At 37.0% G+C, this 16,812-nt stretch overlaps 1 long non-coding RNA gene across 1 annotated transcript in view; it reads right to left on the bottom strand.

Moving 5' to 3' along the window:
- Positions 1-16,812, bottom strand: part of LOC138168648 (uncharacterized) — a 33,122-nt gene that overhangs the window by 14,377 nt on the left and 1,933 nt on the right. The gene's annotated exons all lie outside the window — the stretch shown is intronic.

Below are 16,812 nucleotides of genomic sequence, written 5' to 3'. Positions count from 1 at the left end.
GGCATTATGTAAACTGCCTTTAAAGCAACTCATCCTGTCTTTTTTTCTTTTTGGAGGGCAATTGGGATTAAGTGAATTGCCCAAGGTCACACTGCTAATTTTTGTGTTAAGTGTCTGAGGCTGCATTTGAACTCAGGTCCTCCTGACTCCAGAGCCAGTGCTTTATTCACTGCACTACCCGCCCCCAACACCATGTCTTTTTGGTTTACACTTTTCATCTGCCCAACTCAGACTCTGCTTCCCCTGTCTCAATTGGGGATCGCCTTTTGCTCCACCCTGTTTAATCATTTGCATGTGTCAGAGAGCCCATCTCCTGCTGCAATGTGGTTTTCTGGGTCTACAATTTTAATCACCACTGCTGAGGGGTAAGTAAGCTAGATAATTATGGTTCATGTCTATGTAGCACTTTAAAGTTCACAGAACATTTTATGTACATGATCTCATTCGATCCCCTTGGTAACCATGTGAGGTAGGTATTGTCATCATCTCTAATTTACTCCCATTCCTCTTCTCTCCTATCTGTTGCTATCTAAACATTTTGGGGAAACAGTTCAACTTGGGACTTTAGGAAGATTTCCATTCTTCCTTTTGTCCCCCATTGAACATGAGTGATGAAGGGCTAGAGAAGGGGGTATTCACCTGGAGTCCATGAACATGTTTAAAAGTAATGTATTTTCACAAGCATTGATGATCTTTACTTCTTGCTCTCCTTCTTCAAATGGAATAATGAAATCCCCCCCCCCAAAATCCTTTGTAACCAATATGAATAATCTGGCAAAGCAAAATTCCACATTGTCTGTGGCCAAGAGTTCAAAAGAATTTCAAAGTTGTTTTCTCTATAATGTGGTATTCTCTTAGTTCTTCTCATCTTAGCTCTTTCTTCATTAGTTCATAGAGATCTCAGTTTCCTCAGAAATTGTCTATTTATAATATTCCACTACATCTATGTACCATAATTTGTTTAACTCTTCCTTAATCGGTGGGTACTCCTTTAGTTTCTGGTTTTGAGCTTCTACAGACAGAGCTTTGAGCCTCTACATGATTTTCCTCTCTCTTCACTCTCTTTGGGGCATAGGCCTAGGAGTACTAGTGTAGTTAGGTCAAAGCATACACACAATTTAGTAACTTTTTGGGCCTAGTCCCAAATTGCTTTCCAGAATGGCTAGACCAATTTACAACTCCAACTGTAGTACAAAAGTGTGTCTCTTTTCCTGTAGCACTAACCACCCCAATATTTGTAATTTTCTTCTTTTGTCATCTTTGGCGATGTTATGGCTATGGGCTGATGCTTCGGAGTTGTTTTAATTTTCATTTCTATAATTATTAGGATAGAATTTTTTCATATGGCTATTGATACTTCAGGTATCTTCCCTTTTGAACTGTCTGTACATACCCTTTGACTATTTATCATTTGAGGAATGAGTTTTATTCTTATAAATTTGAGTAAGATCCTTATATATCTTGGATATGAGACCTTCAATCAAAGAAATTAACTGCAAATATTTCCCCCAGTTGCCTATTTTTCTTATTTTGACTGTATTAGATTTGTTTGTGCAAAACTTATTCAGTTTTAAATAATCATAATGTTAAATTTTATCTCAGTGATTCTCTCTATAGTTTTATTTAGTTTTTAACTCCTCCCCCATTCATAAATTTGAAAGGTAGTTTCTTCCCTAATTTTTTATACCTTTTATGTCTAAGTCATGAATACATTTGGAATTTATCCTGGCATTTAGAGTAAGATGCTTCATCATAGCCAATTTCTGCCAATTGCTTTCTGTGTTTTTTGTCAAAAAGTGAATACTTCCCCCAATAACTGAAGTAGTTGGCTTTATTGAACACTATGTGAGTGTGTTTGCTTGATATGTTGTGTTTTTAATAGGTTCCGCTGATTGGCCTCTCTTTCTATTTAAATCAATATAAAATCATTTTAACGATTACTGATTTGTAAGATAGTTTGAGATCTGGTAATGCTAGATCCCTCCTCCTTCCAATATATTTTTCATTATTACTCTTGAGATTTCTTGACCTTTTCTTCTTCCACATGAATTTGGTTATTTTTCCCTAATTCGAGCTATAAAATAATCCTTGATAATTTGATCAGTACTGCACTGAATAAGTGTTAATTTAGGATAGCATTGTCATTTTGGGTTAAACCTGTCTATGAGCAATGAATACTTCCCCAATTATTTATACCAGTCTTTATTTCTAAAAGAGTATTTTATAATTGGATTCATATAGGTCCTGGGTACTTCTTGGTAGATATGTACATATGCATATGTTTTCTGTAGTTATTTTAAATATTTCTTTTTCTAGTTCTTTCTATACGGTTTTATGGTAAGTGAGCTTGTTTTTTAAAACAAGTTTTTAAATAATTTTGAGAATTATATTTCAATGTAATTAATTTCCTTTGTAACACTATGAATTTTATTTTATGCATTTAAAAATTATTTTGAGGAGCCCATAGGCTACATAAGGCTGCCAAAAGTATCCATAATTAAAAAAAAAGTTGGGAACCCTTCAGCTAGAGGAATGTTTTTAGAGAATTTTTGATCTAGGGTCAGCTAGGTGATGCAGCAGATAGAGAACAGGTCCTGGAATCAGGAGGACTTAAGTTCAAATCTGGCCTCAGACCAGACATGTGACACTTGACACTATGTGGCCCTGGGTAAGTCACCTAAACCCAATTGCCTCACAAAAAAGAATGATTGTTCTAGATGTTTCCTTGGGGTTTTTAAAATAATGTAACATCTTTCAGGAGCAACATAAGGGAAGAACCTGAGGCTCAAACTATAAAGGATCAGTCAATAATGCATTAGGCACTTATATGATTAAACAGCTTGTAAGCACTGGAGGCAGGATTTGAACGTAGCTCTTCTAAATCCGAGGTCAGTATTCTATCTACTGTTATTGCACTATCATGATAGCTAGCTTTTCCCCTGTATTTGGGGTGGTAGCACTTGCCTGGAGCATATGATAAGATAGATGACACCCTTCCCTTCAGCTTTAATCAGTAAGTTTGGGGCCTCGTGTTGCTAACAAAACTACCCCTGAATCGTAAGGCATGGGAAAGGTTTCAGGTGGGGTGGCAATACAGGACAAAGAACTAAAAGGGCCACAAGATAACATTTGAGGCAAAAATTGAATTAGGGAGCTGGGGTTTCTGAAGCTAAATGAGTCTGATGACATACCAGTATTTCAGAAGGAGGTTGGATCAAAGTTACGTTGGTGGTAGGGTAGGGCCGGTGGGAGGCAAGGTCTGGGCTTCAGGATTCAACTATTTTGAACCAGATAAACAATAGTGTTTTGAGCTTGACAGAGAGATTCCAATTTGATGTATTTGTTGTCTGATGGCTGTGTGTCTGTGTGTTTTGAAGCTCAGCTAGGTGTGGCTAGACCCTGACTTCCAGCTTTCCCTGAGTCCTTCTTAATGGGAAAATGACCCCACCACCCCCACATCATTGCTGCTCTTGTCCTACACAGCAAACATGGACCCTGTATAGGCATCGATGTTCTTTGTCATACCATGTTATGACTTCCCCAGAGGGAAAAGATCATATTTTGAAAACTCTGGAAACATTTAGAAAAGTGATTTCCCAAATGGCTTTCCTCTAGCCCTTTAGCACTGGGGGAGTAGTGAATAGGAAGGGAATCCACCTCAAGTCCAAAGTTGACTTGGTTGTCTAAATGCTTGAATAACTGTGGGCAGGAGGGAGGCAGAAACAGAGGTTTCAAAGAGATGCTAGAAACATGTATCTTATTGATCTCTAGTCTTTATGCATTCACAATTGCTTTTACATCTTGTGTAGGAAGGCCATTTGGCAGGAATCTGTTGAAAAGGTCTTCCATGCATACTTCCTCTCCCCTTCTTCTCTCCCTTCCCCTCTCTTCCTTTTTCCCATACCTTCTCCCTCCCTCCCTCCTTCTCTCTCTCTCTCTCTCTCTCTCTCTCTCTCTCTCTCTCTCTCTCTCTCTCACTCTCTCTCTCTCTCTCTCTCTTTCTCTCTCTCTCATACACACAGACTCATACACACACACACACATCTCCCAGAAAAGGGCTTATTCATGTTTTCTTGTATTCATGTTTCTTTCTCATTACAAACAATTTGAGGGAATGGGTTTTGGGTTATAGGACATGAGTGCAATACCAATGTGTTTGTTTGAAGGTAATTTAAAAACAAATTAAATGCGCATGTGTTGGGAGTTCAAGTACATCCAAAGCAGCTGAGATAGAATGGAACTTTGATGAAAATGCTCTTGGGAATTATAGAATAGAAGCTCACAAAGAACCACTCAAGCACAATTCTTCCAAACAGATCCCATCATACCCTGCCTTTGTCTTCCTGGTCTATATCAGGGAGCATCATCACTATTATATTTTTAAAAGCAATTGGGGTTAAGTAACTTACTCAAGGTTACACGGCCAGGTGTTTCTGGGTGGGTGCTAAGTGTCTGAGCCTGAATTTGATCCCAGGTCATCCTGACTCTGGGGCTGGTGCTCTTACTCACTGCGCTACCTGGCTGCCCCTGGAACATCATTATTTACCAAGTTTTCCATTATAGCAATAATAATAAATGTAATAGTTGGCATTTATATAATACTTTACAGATGTTATTTAATTTAATTCTCAAAACAGCTCTGTGTAGTAGGTGCTACTATAATCCTTATTTTACAAATGAGGAAACTGAGGCTCAGATTGATTGATTTGCCTATGGTAAAAAAGAACTAGTATCAAAGGCAAGATGTGAACCCCAGTCTTTCCTGACTCCAAGTTTAACATTCTTTCTATCATGCCACATTGCTTCTCTGTCATATAGCACTTGCTTAAGAATCGCCAGTGGTTACAGGCTTCAGTGTTAATGATATTAACTTGTAGAGTAACAGCTTAAGGAAAACCCAAGATTCCTCCTCTCCTTTTGGCATAAATTTTATTAAATAGATAAATTCATAATTCTTTGTAGCCCCAATATATAATAAAGTGCTTGGTACATAGTAAATTATAAATGGTTGCCAATTCATTAATTAAGTATATAAATCTAATATACATAGTTTCAAATTTCCAGATAATAAAGTAGGTCGCAAATTTATTGAACCTGGTCATGATGTAAAAGGTTCTTTTATTACAGCAGTCCCCCTCCTTTCTTCTCTTTTCATCTTGAGATAGTTTGTTCTTAATGTGTGTATGGGTATATGTAGGTAGACTCTACTCTCTTTTTTAAGTTTTCTTCTTCATATTTGAGTGGTGGTAGTGATGTGTGTGTGTGTATGTATGCATGTTATTTTAGCCTCCATGATTATACCTAAGGAGAATTAGATTACTTGTAAGGGCTTGACCATTGTCTTTCTCGTTGACCAGCTGTATGGTTCTGAATATCTCTATAACCACCAATTGCTAATTGGCTGCTTTTCTTAGCATTGGCTATTCTAAAAAACAACCTCCCTCTGACTTCCCAGCATTTTAGCATTCTCTTTTCATGGCTATTCTTGCTTTCTTTTTTCTCAAAAGGCCAATTAGTGTCAATCTATGCCTCCACCACCCCAAATTAGCCCCTCTTTCTTTTCAGGGTTCTGCCATAAGGTATAAACTACTTAATTTGAATTTACCTTTGTTAATATTTCCCTGCCTTGGGCAGATAGTTAACTTTTAAGTATCCATAACCAAAAATAATGTCTCTTCCCAGACAGACTTCTACAAAGAGTAATTTATACTCATTGTCTCCATTTCCTCACCTCCCATTCACTTCTTAGTGCCTGGAAATATGGCTTCCTATGATGATCATAGTAGTAATACTAATATTGATATAGTGCTTACTATGTGCCAGTCACCGTGCTAAATGTTTTTCAATTATCATCTCATTTGATCCTTGTTATTACGCTTATTTTAAAGATGAAGAAATTAGGCAGACAGAGATAAATTAACTTACCCAAGGTCACACAGCTAGTAAATATCTGAAGCCTAGTGCTCTCTCTACTGAGCTACCTACTTTATTGAAATTGCTTTGTCCAGGGTTGCCAATAATTTTCTAATTTCCCCTAATGATATTGTAATAACAAAATCTTATGGCCTTTCCTTAGTTTTTATCCCTTTCTACAGCTTTTGACACTGTTGCCTTCCATCTTTCTAGTCAGTCTCTTCTCTTTTGACCTTTGATAGATTACACTGCCCTTTCCTGGGTCTCCTGCTACATGTAAGACCACTCCCAACTCATTCTCTTTGTTGAATTTTTCTAATTCTGATATTCTATGATTCTGCTTTGGAGCTGATCATAGTTGATGATTGTTGGTCATAGTCTTAGCATAGTTGCAGTTGCATTCCTTATGATGAAGGTATATATAAATGACCAAAACTCTTTCCTTAAACTGTTGTTTACTTTTCAGCAAGAGGTTTACTTCCTTAATCAAATGAATTGGTGTTCTCAGGCAATCCCTCCTAATTTCCTAAATACAATTACTAGTTTAACCTGATCTTTTGCATAACTATAAAGCTGTTTTTAAAAAAATAAAATATAGGCTACACAATCTTGACCTCAGTGAAAAGAAAATGAAATACATGTTCTTCTGCTTGGAGGGACTGTAGTCATGGAGTATGTCAGTATGCTACAATCAGATATCATGGTATAGGCTACTTTTATTCAACTCTTTTTATTATAAAGGAAGACTCATTGGGTCATAATGTGGGAGTGGGCTAGGAAACTTAATCAGAAATTACAATATGATTTAAAAGAAAAATTATCATTGTGATTTTAAAATTTAGGTCACATTAGGCAAGGAAGTTTCTTTAAGGATGGCTTGTCATACTAGAGGTAGCGTAGTGGGTAAGGTATTGGAAATCCTCAAATCCCAACTTTAGAATTTATTAACTGTGGGACCAGGAAAAAATCTTTTCAAGCCTCTGTTTTCCCATCTATAAAATGATGATAATAATAGAGATAGTGCCTGCTTTGGTTGTTTTGTCAACTGAGATATAATGTTTATAAAGTGCTTTGAAAACTTTAAAATGCTATATAAATGTCAATCATGATTGCATTAGTATTTTCAAAACTTGAAGCAGAGCTACTGAAACTTGTAGTATTGGAGGGGCAGCCATTATGACATGAATCAGTTTTAGATTACTTTGGAAGTCAGAATTTCCCAGCTTGTTCTGTGAGCCTATGAAATAGATTGATTTTAGGAGGTCTGTGAACTTTGAAGATAAAACAATGTCTTTATTTTCACAAACCTCTAACTGAAATTGAATATTCCCTTCAGTTATGAATTTTAAAAACTACATTGTTTTGAGAAGGGAACTTGTAGGAATTATGAGACTTCCAAGGAGCTCTATGTCACAAAAAGGTGAAGAACTACTCTGTTCTAAAATGACTGGGGGAGTGGTGGGCAACAGAATATTAGTTCCTACAGGGCAGGAACTCTGTTGCTGGCATAGTGCTTGTATGGAGTAGGTGCTTAATAAACATTTGAGTTGAATTGAGTTGGCTCAAGGGGGTAGTCTCAGGACAATTGCTGTATCAGAAATGCAGCCAAAGCTATCTTTGAAAGGCCTGTCATTACACATTTGCCACCTCATTATGTTGGGTTAGTAACGAGTATTGCTGCATAATATGAAATGCCCAGGAATAAGTCTGTCTTTACTCTCCCCTCTGCTTTCTTGAGGGTTAACACACTGGAAAAGTCACAAAAATATGCTCAAATGATTGTTTCGCTTTTTCCAAACCTTAGAGACTCACTTGGGTATTCCTCACAACCAGTGAATATTACATATTTCCCAAAGGTATACACTGGGGTGAGGATGATTAAAAACTACCATACTTTTTAGAAGTTCCACCTTAAATACCTGCAGTAAGACTTTGTTCTATCTGCTGTGACAGCGCCTAAATCAATGATTGTATTCCTCTCTTGCAATATCTGCTGGCCAAGGTGCTGAAGTTTCTCTTTGAAACAGTGCTAACAAGTGAATGTATGGAAAACTAAACAATTCTCCACAATTTCCTAATCAACTATATGTAGAATTTCTACTAACTGTCCTAATGACTAAAAGAATTATTCCCTCGTTGGGGTGGCTGGGTTGTGCAGTGAGTAGAGCACCGGCCCCTGAGTCAGGAGGACCTGAGTTCAGATCTGGCCTCAGACACTTAACACACACACACACACACACACACACACACACACACATACACACACTAGCCATGTGACCTTGGCAAGTTAACCCCAATTGCCCTCCAAAAAGAAAAAAAAAGAATTATCCACTCAGACATTGGACTTAAGGCATCAGTTAGGGTGAGGTTAGCATATTGTACACAGCCCTTTCTAGAGTACATTGAAAAGTTGTGTTGGTAAGAAGCAACATGATCTAAAAAACTTTTTGAATATTAAAAATGCAAGCTATTCTTCCCCCTCCATTTTTTGAATTGAATCTGCAATTTTGTTGGTATATAGAGTCTAGTAAGAATTTTTTTTACCAATTGGCATTTTCTCTGCAACTTATACTACTAGGGAGTTACCAAGAGGGCTGAGAGGTTGTTACTTACCTGGTATCACACAGCCAGTGTATGTTAAAGGCAGAACCTAAGTCTTTCTATAATGAAGATAACTCTCTATCCACTATACCAGGCTGCCTCCCATTAAGGGAAGCATCTTCGAAACCATTTAATTCAAACTCCTCATTTTATAGAGGAGGAAAGCATTAGAGTCTAAGCAATCTACCAAAGGTCACATAGTTATTATCTGGAACCTTAGCCCAGGCCATTTGCCTTTCACTAGTATTTCTTACATTTCAAAATATCAAGCATTATCAAACAATCAACAAACATTTGCCAAATGAGGACCATTTTGCTTGAGACTGGGGAGTATATAAACATTAATTAAACACAGTCCCTGCCCTTAAAGAGCTTGCAATCTAGTTGGGAGATACAACATAAATACATCACTGACCCATTTTAGCATGCCATCTTTTCTCTTTTGGCCACAATTTTCTTCTTTGTAAAATGAGAAAGTGGGATAAAATGATCCTAAAACCTCTTTCAATATCAAGATTTTATGATTCAAAATGGAAAGTTAAATTACATTGTGCCAAGAGAATAACATAAAGTTTTAGAATGTGGTACATGATAATATTAGTTGTTAAGTGAATGCCAGAGGTAACAAAAATACTGTTAGTTCAGAGGAAGGAGAGTTTACCATTTGGGAAGTTAGTGTTGTTGTGGTGTACTCACAACAGTTTCTCTGCTATGATGTACAATCTTTACTTCACTGGGAGTGGGAGGCTATTGCCAACACAGAGTGAAGAAAGGGACATCTCTCCTCTCCAATTATATGCAATGATTTAAGTGAATTTTTATTTGATATTTTAAAAACTGGTAAAAAGCTGGGGGAGAGATGGGCAGATAGACACATACACAGAGCGAGTGAATAAGAGAGAGGGAGAGAGAGAAAGAAAGAGAGAGAGAGAGAGAGAGAGAGAGAGAGAGAGAGAGAGAGAGAGAATATGTAAATACAAGGCATCATTACCATAGCTGTTCAGTGGCTCAGAAACCTGCAGTTATTACTTGCTTGTGTGCCTGCATTCTGACATGGTAATAAGTGATAATGCTTACATTTAGAGTGAAAAATGATATGCCATAACCTTATGCAGATTTAATTCCTCAGTTCCCTAGACCTAAAGTCCTGTGGCTCCACACCATTAGTTATTTTTCCCTAAGTCCCTAGACTATATGTTCTAGGGGAAATATATAAATATACACACATACATACATACATACATACATATATGCATCTGTTTCCCCATAAGTAGGTGGGTCATATTATTTTTATGTATCAGTGGGTTTGTAAATCTAAAAGGATGGATGACAAGGTTTTCCTGTAACACTGTCCTTGATGTGAACAGTCTGTGATATCCCCTGGGCAGAAATTATCTTTAAACAAATAATTCTTAATTTAAAATATTTAGAGTTCCTTCTTTAGAGATAAAACCTTACAGAAGACTCAGATCTCAATTACTCCTATGGGGAACTAAGATGGTATAGTGTAAAGGACACTGGACTAGAAGTCAGGAGACCTGGGTTCTAGACTTGATCTTAGCACTTATTTGTTGTATAATCTTATGCAAATCACTTTGATTTTTGATTCTTAATTTCCTCATATGGCAAATGAAAGAAGTGGACTAATCTGTAATGACCCTTCTACCTCTAACAATATAATATAAGTAATTAATGTTACATAATGTAAACTAAACAGCATAAGATAAATTTTACTTGTGGATTCTCCCTAATAAAGTTATTTAAACTAGTTTTTTTTTTGTTTCCATCACCCTTCTGGATAATATCCCTAATGGTTGATGAGTTTTCAGAAATAGGGACTTATTTAAATAATGTAATACTTCCCCTTATTTGGTAATGTTCCTTGATTATGAAATTGGAAAGAAGCAAAAACTGTTTGAATGGGCTAACAGATGCCACAAAGTCTTTGCACTGCAGCTCATACATTTTCCTCCTAAGAGAACTCCTTTGGCCTTCATCCTAGTTTATAAATTGTCATTTTAGATATAGTTCTGACAAGCTTGAACTATGACAATGAAACAATGATACTAAGCATAGTTTTAGATTTGGAATAGGTGTTAGAGACCATAAGCTCCAACTCCTTCATTTTACATATGAGAAAACTAATGATCATAGAGTTTAATAACTTTCTCAGGATCATAGAACTACTAAGTATTTAGGGCAGGACTCAAATCTAGCTAAGATTCAGTACCCTCTCCAATCTGTAATGCTGTTTTCATTTTTCATTGAAATGTCATTGATCTTTCACTGGTATTGAAACTCTCATGTAGTACTTAAAGACTACTACTTATGGTATCGTATAATGTATACTTAATGAGATATCTCAGATGGTCCTAATCACAGATTCATTCTAAGTTATCCCTAGATTCTAGGATAACTATCAGCTTAGACAAGACAGCTTTGGATCAGTTGGGATTGAAGGATAGGTATCAGATAGTCTAGCAACTGCCAGGTGAATGGCACCAATAGAGTACCTTAGATTTCAGTATTCTTGGTTCCTCTGGAGAAAATGATTGCTTCTTTCCAACATCTAACTTTGCCTATTTTTGTATGGTTTTTACTGTTCTTTTGGACTATTGCTATTAGGCAATGGTTATGGAATATCATTATTAGGGTAATGTTTGAGTAAATTGCTGATGATAGGCCTAGCCCATCACATTATGAGTTGTGCAAATAAAAAATTCTATATTTGAACATTAAAAGCACAAGAGTAACAGAAAATATATTATAAGCACTGAGTACCACAAATTCATTTAATTTATCTACTCTATACAAAAGACAGAAAAAATAATCCACTAAGAAAATTATTCATTTAAAATTATTAACTTAAACCCTTGTCACTTAAATGAGTGAACTTCATTCAGCCAATAAACATTTATTAAGTCCTATTATATGCCAGGCACTATGTTAGCACTGAGGATACAAAGAAAGTCCTTTCTCTCAAAGAACCCAGCATCAAATCAGGGAGACAACATGAAAACAACTATGTATAAATAAAGTGTACATAAGACAAATTGGAAATCATCAATAAAGAAAGGGCCCTAGAGATGGGGAAAAGTTTTCTATAAAAAGTGGGATTTTTGTTTGTACTTGAAATAACTCAGGAGGTAGAAATAAGGAAGAGGAGAATTTAAGGCATGGGAGAAATCCAGAGAACGTGGCCAGAGTTGGGAAGTAGAATGTCTTGTTCAAAGAACAGCAAAGAGATCAGTATCACTAGATTAAAGAGTATGCATATATGTGGGGTGTATGGTGTAAGAAGACTAGAAACGAATGTGAAATGTTCAAGTAATTAAAGGCTTTGAATGCTAAACAGAGGATTTCATTTTTTATTCTGGAGGAGTCAGGGAACCACAGGAGTTTATTGAATATGAGGGTAACATGGCCAGACCCATGCTTTAGGAAAATCACTGATAGCTAGCTGAATGGAAAATGGACTGGAGTTGGGACATACTTGGACTGGGGAGACCAACAAGCAAGCTATTGCAATAGTCAAGGCTTTTGGTGTTGAGGGCATGCAGATGAGAGAAGGGAGCATATACAAGAGATGTTATGAAACTAAATCCAAAGGCCAGTCAATACATTGGAAATAAATAACTTTAGTTATTTAGAAAATACCTGTAAGGTTGAACATTTCAGAATGCCAAAGAAGTGAGGTTTTATTGTATGTTCAAACAGGGGTCAAACATAGTAAAGAAGGTATAGACATTCCATTAAAAATCAAAAGACATTTGAAAGCCAAGGACCTTTATTTTTTTTCTATTATTTTGGAATATTTATACTACTGCATTTGTTCATTAGCATGCACAATTGAAAACTGATTGCATTCATAATTGTAGGAAAGCTCAATCATCCATCCCCATTATTCTTCAACCAAATCTATCTCATGATGCACTGGGTTTGGCATACAATAAGCATTTAATAAATGCTTCATAGAATGATTTTTTAAGTGGTTCTGCTAAAGTCCTGCTTCCTGGAAAAGAGGGAAAGACAGAAAGATTGTTTCCAGGAATATGTAGGAGTTTTGGCAAGAAGCCTTCTTGCCCTAAGCCCTTAAACAGGAAGATGAATACTGCTTCTGCTTCTTCCTGGCAGTTAAGAATAACTGTGACTTCTGATGATTAAAGATAAAGTGGCCTGGTCATTCTAATCTTACAGGTGGCACTCAGCCAGATGACAAATTCACAAAAGACCAAAAGGAAGGTAAGGTTAATAGAAAAATGCTTCCAGGTCAATGTCTCTTATTTGCCTTTATTGTAGTGTAGGCACCCATGCTGGATAAACTGAGGGGATTTCCAATTGGGTATTACTTTTTTAATTTTTTGAGAACTCCCATAAGACCTTGAATAGTAATTTGCATATCTGTGAATCCTTTTTCCAAAACTAGGCTCTAAACTCCTTAAGGGTAGAAATTGTGTTCTTATACCTTGGTTTTTTCTGTATACCCCAATATCTAGCACAGAAGTGGGCATAGTACTTATTAAATATTTGTGTATTTAATAAATAACTTCAGTATATTTCTTTTGTCTTCCCACTCTTCAATTTTTGAAATTGTTGATATATTTTATTTTGGTTAAGAAAAAGACATTTTGGGGTGGCTAGGTTGTGGCTCTAGGTGAATAGAGCACTGGCCCTGGAGACAGGAAGACCTGAGTTCAAATCAAACTTACTAGCTGTATGACCTTGGACAAGTCACAACCCCAACTACCCTCCCCAAACCAACAAAACCAAAAAAAAAAAAAGAAAAAGACATTTCCTCTAAATTTCACCCCCACCCTTTTCTAGGAATATTACATGAAAACAGTTGAGCAAAAATCACTTTCTACTTTTGTTGTTTACCAGTTGTTACCAAACAGGAAGGATATGTACTTTGATAGTATAATTTTGTCATTTTCTGTTATAGTTGGTCTCGATTGACTTTTAGTTCTGTTTTAATTTACCTTTACATTGTGTATATAGCCATTTTGGTTCTCTTAGCTTTTCTGAAGGTAGAGGGTAAAAGATTGACAGATAATGAGAATCTCTGTCAGTGAGTTCTTAACAGAGTCCTGGATTATTTCTATGGTTTCTGCTGGTAAAAGGAACACACTATCACTATCAGCTTAATTGCCATTGGCAAGACATCATGGGAAAATAGAAAAAAAACACTTCTATGACATCTGGAAACCTAGATTTAAATCCTTGCTTCAATTTTTATTACCTATGTGACATTGGGCAAATCACTATCTTTCTCAATCATCATAGCTATGAAATGAAGACAAAAGTTCTATAGTCTTCAAAATTTTCTTTCTGATAAAAAGACCCCAGATATATTTTAGGGATCTCTCACTTTTTTGGTTCATTGACCCTAAGTACAATTTTAGAATCTGATCATCTGTTACTCCCCCAATACCATCCATAAGATCCTCTTATAAGCCTTTAATCTCACAAGGCTTCAAGATAGAAGAGCTTTATTTACACAGTAAAAGACATAGGACCAGACACAAAACAGTCTCTGAGTTGCTGTGAATCTTGTCCAACATCTCCTATCAGGGTATATAGTGGTATAATTGAATTAGTTATTATAAGAAATGACATGAGCCATCCCTGTTTAAAATTGGGTGGCTCTAAAGGGGCCACCTTGTAGAAACTGAGTCATGGTTGGTGGATTCATGGCAGATTCCTATCATCTGCTGGAAGCCAAGGTTTCCATATGTTTCTCTTCTTCTCCTTCTTCAGTTCTGGCATTTCCTCTTGGTGCATAATGGTGGTCACTAACATATTCCCCATGTGGCCTTATGCAACTACAACCTCAGCCAGAACAACTTCCATCCAGATGCAAGTCCCATAAAATCTCCTGATTGAATGATGATGATACTATTAAAAACCATAACTAAAACAATAACAATGCAAATAACAAGAAGGAAGACATTTATGGAGCTTCTGAAAATGAGTTGATTCTGTTGCCAAATAAAGCTGGGCAGTTTTATTGTTTAGGATCCAAATTAACTGTGGAGAGAGAGGGAGCATGGTGTATTGGAATGCACGATAGCCCTAGAGTCAAGAGACCTTGACACTCGTCCTGCCCTGCTATTAAGTGGTTTGGGGCAAAATCATTTAGCCTCTCAAAGCCTCAGTTACTTTATGTGCCATAATAATTCACATTCATATACGTTACTAGGTGGCACAGTACATAGAGCACTGGGTCTAGAGTCAGGAAGACCTGAGTTCAAATATAACCTCAGACACTTAATAGTTGACTCTGGGAAAGTCACCCTATGACTCCATTTCATCAATTGTAAAATGGAGATAACAAAGGCACCTATCTCACTTCAGGGTTGTTCCTAGGATCAAGTGAAATTATATTTATAAAGCACTTCGTACAGTACCTCTCACACAGTAGACATTTTTTTTTTCTTTTCGTAGGGGCATTTGGGGATAAGTGACTTGCCCAATGTCACAAAGCTAGTAAGGGTTAAGTGTCTGAGACTGGATTTGAACTCAGGTCCTCCTGACTCCAGGGCTGGTACTCTATTCACTGTGCCACCTAGCAACCCCAACACAGTAGACATTTAATAAGTCTGTCCTTCCTTCCTTCTTCCCTCCCTCCCTCCCTCCTTCCCTTCCTTCCTTCCTTCCTTCCTTCCTTCCTTCCTTCCTTCCTTCCTCTCTTACTCTCTTAAGAATTCACAAAATAGGTTTCTTACAATAACCCTGAGTTACAATATAGTTATAGCTATGATAGCCTCCATTTCTGTAGGTGAGGAAACTGGCTCAGAGACATTAGTGAGTTGCTTATACTCATACAAAGTGAATTCCAGAGATAGAACTTGGACCCTGGTCTCCTGATTTGTAATCCAGTGTTCTTTCTAGTATATCACACTGCTGTAAAGTGAGAATACTAATGTTTCTGTGAGCAGGATGTCACAATAATTATATGAGATCATAGGATCATAGTTCTAAAGCTGGCAGGGACTTTTGAGATTATCAAGTCCTATCTCATTTTATATATGAGGAAATTGAGGCACAGAGGTTATGTGTGGCTTCCCCAAAATCATACAGTCACTAGATATCTGAGGCAGGATTTCAACCCATATTTTCTTGGCTCCATCCAATGGCTTCTCCATTTTACCCTGCTGTATCTCCTAATAGATGTACAAGTGCCTTACAATTTAAAATAATATACGAATTCAAGAGATGATTATATTGATGTATGTGCATGTAAGTATGCAAAAGCATGCCCCAGGTTGAAGAATGAAAGGTGGGGAGGATGAGGAAAAGGTGGCCTTACCCCTTTACAAGTCAATGTGTTATGCTCTCTGCACTATAGGCTCTTTATTGCAGTCTTGTTGAGTGAATAACTGTTGTTGCAGTCCTTAAAGTAGCCTCTCTTCCTTCAACACTGTATCCAGGGGAGTGTTAAAGGGAGATTCATGCAGTGGTAGTTTTCTAGAATTATCTTTAGAGAAGAGTCAGCCAATGGTTTGACAAGAAATACTTCATTGCTTGCATTAGGTAATGTAATGGGCTTGTTTCCACTTCCTTCTTTCCTACATGGACCAGCCCAAACTCAGTAAGTGGATCTTTTATGTGTCTGGTCAAACAAGATTCTCTTCTTTCTTGACAAGGTCAGTAAAAGCAAGTCTAGACATGCACTAGAAGGTGACTCCCCTGCCCTTCTCAGCATGACTGTGAAACCCTGGAACTTTAGAGAGTTCTTTGAGTATAACTAGTCTAACACTCATTTTAAGGCTTAAGGAAACTGAAGTCCACAGAATTAGTATGCTTGTTTAAGATTGCCCAGAAATTTAGTGACACTAACAAGTCTCTTGAATTCTAGTCATGTGCTATTGACTTCCAAGCTACATGTAGGGATTGTGAGCTTTAGTGTCTCAGGGTTAAACCTATCCACATTTGGAAGCCCAGGAGGTATTTTCTTTGTCCCAGCAATGGTTTCCTTAGTTAAAATGGATAAATTGTTTTAAACTTTGGGACTATCAGCTTACTTACAGTCCCACTGGTGAACATTCTTCATCGGGTCAGGCTGGAATGTTTGTTTCTGCATAAAAGAGTCCTTTCTTCTTTTTTTTTCCTTTCCTTTCCTTTCCTTTCCTTTCCTTTCCTTTCCTTTCCTTTCCTTTCCTTTCCTTTCCTTTCCTTTCCTTTCCTTTCCTTTCCTTTCCTTTCCTTTCCTTTCCTTTCCTTTCCTTTCCTTTCCTTTCCTTTCCTTTCCTTTCCTTTCCTTTCCTTTCCTTTCCTTTCCTTTCCTTTCCTTTCCTT

This window comes from Petaurus breviceps, unplaced genomic scaffold (genome assembly GCF_028583685.1).
Source record: "Petaurus breviceps papuanus isolate PSGF00001 unplaced genomic scaffold, PetGlider_PUasm1.0 37, whole genome shotgun sequence".
Classification (NCBI taxonomy): domain Eukaryota; kingdom Metazoa; phylum Chordata; class Mammalia; order Diprotodontia; family Petauridae; genus Petaurus; species Petaurus breviceps.
The sequence above is the reverse complement of the archived record's forward strand: the minus strand, read 5'-3'. Positions and strand labels throughout refer to the sequence as shown.